The following is a 5,731-nucleotide window of genomic DNA, read 5'->3' on the forward strand; positions in this document are numbered from 1 at the left end:
ACTCCTCCACCCCTCTCCTCTCTTCTCCAACATCGCCCCCTTTCCGGCCACCCCAGACCTCCGCCGCCCCCTTTCCGGTCACCCCACACCTCCGCCGCCCCCCTTTTCGGCCACCACACACTTCCGCCACCACACCCCTGCTGCCGCTATCCCCTATCCAGCCACCCTACACCTCCGTTGCCCCTCCCCTGCCTCTTCCACCCTCTCTTCGACCACCCCATATCTCCACGGCCCTTTGACTACCGCAGGTCTGCCATCTCCGCCGCCACAACTCCAGTCCGGGTATTATTGTTTTGTTGATTTGTGTACTTTACCTCTATTTGTATGATTTGTGATGTAATCGGTTTGAATTTGTATATTGGATTATACTATTGAAAGTTTATAAGATCGGAATTTATTGAAATCAGGTTTAATTGATGTTCGTCGAGTGATTATTGATGTCGTGTATATCAATTTAGGTTTATTTTGTGTAAACGAGCTTGAGCTTGGCTCGTTTTAACTTACGAGAGCTCGAGAGTTATTTTTCAATTATTGTTGAATTTTTATTAGTTTTTTTAAAGAAATTGATTTGTAGAATTTGATTTGTTGAATTATTATTAGTTTTTGTTCAATTATTAGTTTGTATAATTGTCCAATTATCATTAGTTTTTTGTTTAAAAAGTTTGTAGAAAGTCTAGGTTTAATGAAGATCTTGTTACATTATGTTTGCATAAAGTTTAAGTCGTTTGAAGATCTTTTTTATGTTTAAAATTCGGTTTATTTAAATTTCTGTTAATTTTAACAGTTTGCAGACGTGTTAAAACACAAACAGTCTTCTTTTTGCAGACTGCAGAGGTTTGGTCCACCTCTTCTACTAGAGATGTCTGCAGATGTTGTCCGCAGACTGCAGACATTTTACCTCTTAAAAAGCAAACAGCACCTTACTAATTTCTTTTCTTTCTTTCTTTTCTTTTATTTTTTAGAAAAACCTTTTTTACATGACGAAAATAAATAAATAAATGAGGTTGTCCATCTTTTAATGTGGAGAGTTAGGAGTTTACAAAAAGAGAAACAAATAAAGATTTGTATGTGACATGCATATTATATATATATATATATATATATATATATATATATATATATATGGTAAGGATCCTAAAAAAACCATTGGCAAATTGAGAACTTTGAGAACCATTTTAGACCACTAAAAAGCCCTTTAAAAAATATTAAAAAAATTATAAAACAAACAAAACCGGAAATTTTAAAAAAGTAAAAAAACCCAAATTCTTATATTTCATTTCGGTTTCATTAAAAAAAATACCGAATTTTTTTTTAATTTTTAATTCGTATTATACCTATACACATATGTATACTTTCATTTAATCTCTAGTTACGTAATATATACATATGTACATTATCATTTACCTTAAATTATACATATGTGTATAGGAAAAAACATGTGTGTACATATTATACATATATGTATAATAAAAAAAACCGATTTTTTTCTTTTTAATTCGTATTATACCTATACACATATATATACTTTCATTTAATCTCTAGTTATGTAATGTACACATATGTACATTATCATTTACCTTAAATTATACATATGTGTATAGGAAAAAAACATGTGTGTACATATATGTACGTATTATACATATATGTATATGTATAATTTAGCTAAAACGAGAAATTTTTTTTAGAAACCGGGATGATAAATAAGAACTTTGGTTTTTATACTTTTTTTGTTTTTGTGTTTTTTTTTATTTTTTATGATTTTTTTTATTTTTAGATTTTTTTGTGGTCCAAAATGGTTCTCATAGTTCTCAATTCCCAAAAAGTTCTCACATGATCCTGATCCTATATATATATAGAGAGAGAGAGAGAAAGAGAGAGAGAAAATAATTAAATTACCTTTATACTCTTAAACAATACGACCACAAAAAAATCTAAAAAGTCAACATTCAATAACAATCTTAGATTAATATGATCGATGACTAGAATGGGTTCAATAGTTCTTAAAAACAACTACGTTTTCAAAAGAAATTACACACACACATAGATAAAGGATCCGATACGATAATCTCTTATCGTACATTACGTACGCGACACCGTTAATCCTTGATTTCAAAAAACACGCGGTGGCAAATTTTTAAATTTTTTCAATTCGTTTCCATCTCAATTAACCGTTGCACCGATTCAACCATCGTCACTGACACCATTTGCGTGACCAGTTCATTTGAATTGAAATGAAATACGCCATTTGCAAACACCCATTTGCAGAACTTTAAATGAGTTCTAGATTTGTTCATATGATAAAATCGATGGTCAATTGATGATTTCTTGATGATTACGAGATTATATGAAGTGATTTCAGTGTTCAATTTCATGTTACAGATAGTTTAATTTCTTATCTGAACTTCTGAGTGTTTAAAGGTTTGTCTAGAACGTTTAATTTCATATCTGAGCTCTGGTTTGGGTTTTGAACTTCTAAAGTTTTGTTTTTTTTTTCTAAACTTGAATGTTTAACTTGAACGTTTAAAGGTTCTCATTTTGGTTAGGGCTTTTTAGTGCGTTCAGGTTTGTTTAGAGCGTTTAAAAATGTTCGTTTTTGTTCAGAACGTTTAAACATAATATTTTGAATCGTAATTAGAGCTCATTTGAGTATAGTATTCTGCAACTTCATAATCGATTGACGAATCTAAATCCTTTTACATAACAATTTGATCGATTAAATCATCATTTTTTGATCAATTTTGAAGGTCCTTGATGTTCAACGACGTTTCATTTTGATTTTGGTTTTTGCTTTTAGAGATTTCATACTTTAAGCTCTGATTAGAGTTTAGAAATTCGGTCAGATAGAGCGATGAGTTTATAATTTGGATCAGAATGGATTTGTAATCGATGAATTTGATCATGAACTAGTTTGGGTTATTTTACGAAACTGCCAATACGCGTTTTTTAATTCAACACATTGAATGTCGCGTACTTAATGTACGATAAGCCATTATTGTATAATAATCCATCCCTATGTATATATATACACACATGTGAAGCGATTACCCGGCCTACATTAATATTGAAAATATAAATCTCAAAAGGAAAATTTCCTCACTTTTTATTGGACTGAATTATGATATATGAGTATGTTCATGTAAGGGCAATCAATCATCCTCGTTGTAATCCAGTTGTCAAAGTTCTTATGTCCCATTCATGCTTTTTGGCTTTGGTTTTTTCGTTACAATTGAAGTATGGTGAATTTTTTTCCATGTTTTCTTAATTAGAATTAAATTCCATATTGTAATGTTTCATTTATATGCATGGAGTCTAATAAAAATATTCAACTTTATAGTATATATTCAAAATGCTTGATTGATAAGACAACAATTTATATCATTTTTGTAAAAGTGTATTTCTAACGAAATAATATAGTATTATAAAATCATATTGCAATGTGTGAGTTATTTGTAATCTCAAAAAAATAAAAGAAAACGATGTTGATATCTGTTTTTAATTAACCCAAATTATTACACAAATGATACAACAAATTACTACCGAGTGTAAAATTAGTACCAAACTAAATTAGGAAATACACTAACCCACTTTATTCTTTTTAGTGATTCACGGTTTTAAGATTTTATACATCCTAGGTATATATGCATAGAACATATACATAAAAAGTCATAAAACTACTTTGTTCATAGAGTTTTTAAATTTTACATACTTTGTGTAGATAATCAAACAATTTTTCATATTCTTTTAAACTTTAGGAGAGACAGGTGAAAAACGACATATAACATCATTTTCTTTTACTTTCTTATAACTTCCTTGTTCGTAGACAAAGTGGACTCTACTTGACTTTCTTTCCTATCTTCTTAGAAATAAGTAAATAGTGGATCTTCGACTAGCATTTCGTGGAAATCATAGTTGGTATTGGACAAGAAGGAAATTCCTTCTCTTCTGTTGTCACAAGAAGGGACTAGGTTCCTAGCCAAGCCAGGGAATCTACGACCGATTGTCAAAAAATCTCCCACTACGGGGTAAGAAGCAAGGAAGGAGTGCCGCTTTCAAAAATGAATTTTTAGTTCAATCACCCGCCGAAGCGAATCCTTCGAAATAGCCAAGCCAGTAAGTAGAAAGGCAAGGTGACCGCAGGGAAAGGCATTACCGGAAGGAAAGTAGCCCAACTCAATGTCTTACGCATCAGTGGCCTTTGAGTGAAAGCAGTAAGTCAGTGGCCAAGAATCATCGATTTTGGAGTTACCAGCTCAAGGCAGCTCATGGGAATTTCTTTAAGTAAGAACGATCCCCAGTGTCATCCTCTTCGTCTTCTCTTTAGGAAAGCAAGTCCCATCGAGTTAGCTCTTGGAGTCAAGGCATGCCTTAAGGTAGCGACTGACTTTCAGGTGAGATGGTTCAATAGTAGATTAGATAAACTTTTTTTAGGATTGCAAAAATAAATAGTTTACTTATTTATTATTTTCGTCTTACAGTATATACCACAAAGTATAATTCTCTATCCGACCAACATATTACAAATATATACTATTAGCAAAACATTGAAATCACAAAAGATCAATATATTAATTATATGATAAAAATTGGCACATATTTAAAAGAATACTCGAAAAATAAATAAATTAATACAAACACACATAAATATACATGTGTGTAAATAAGCATGTGATCATGAAACGATCACTCATTAATTAATTGTCACGCCATAAAATTAGTAAGGTTTCTCACCTACATAATTGCCAGGAGGATCATAATTACAAATCATAAAAACACCTCTACCTTGAAAACAAGTCACCTTGGCACACCCAATTCTCCTACTTGCTTTCCAAACAATTTGTGTATAATGTCCACACTCCTGCCCGTTGCATGAATTCGAGCCGTAGGTGTACCACCGCCGCTCTCCAACCCATGCCGCTGCCGCTTGAGCAGGGTTCCATCCATCACCACTACCCCAAAAGATATTCTCTCCATAAGGCCCATTTGAATGCTTTAACAAGCAATCTTGTCGCCTTTGCCTAGCATACAAGTCCGCATAACGTGCTAGCGTTGTGTCCCATACGAGTGGCGGCATACGCAGGGTGGCTCGGGCTTGGTTCTGGATAGATATGAAGTCATTGATGATATTTTTATTTAGTTGGTTTTTATCTGTGATGGCATTGGTGGTGGAACTTAGGAGAGCAATGAAGAAAACCAATGTGATGAGAGGAAACCACATTGGGAGATAGTGTGATGTGTTCTCCTTGGTGGGAATTCTTTTATGGTATACTACTTGCATAATTATATATTGTGGTTTAAGAAGATAAATAATATAAAATTAAATAAATGTACAATAAAAGGTTGGTGGATTTATGGAGAATTTAAGTGGCACCCATGATCGAATATGATTGGCATACTCTTCTAGGAACAAAGCTATATCATATTAAAACCAATAACTAAGTCAAGATCTACATGATGATGTAACTATTTTTTTTTCCTTTTAACGGTTAACGAATCTTTCAAATAGCTACTAACAAAATTCAAAATTCATCATATTGGGGTGCACCTCTTTCGATCCAGGGAAAACCCTCACCTGAGGCCAACGTCCATGAACACTCACCCGAAAGTACGACAAGCGGTGAGATACAACTCGTTTAGTTCAAGGATCAAACTAGTGTACGTCACATACTCGCTTAGTCTCCCATCATCACCTGATGCCGCTGAAACTAAATAATGATAACATAAATTAAACCCG

At 33.0% G+C, this 5,731-nt stretch overlaps 1 pseudogene; it reads right to left on the reverse strand.

The window, feature by feature from the left end:
* Window positions 1-4,668: 4,668 nt before the first annotated feature.
* On the reverse strand, window positions 4,669-5,483 carry LOC143593502 (pathogenesis-related protein PR-1 pseudogene; annotated as a pseudogene).
* Window positions 5,484-5,731: the final 248 nt, after the last annotated feature.

Source organism: Bidens hawaiensis, unplaced genomic scaffold, assembly GCF_021521415.1.
Source record: "Bidens hawaiensis isolate Kalapana, Puna unplaced genomic scaffold, B.hawaiensis_p1.1 tig00042286_1, whole genome shotgun sequence".
Lineage (NCBI taxonomy): Eukaryota > Viridiplantae > Streptophyta > Magnoliopsida > Asterales > Asteraceae > Bidens > Bidens hawaiensis.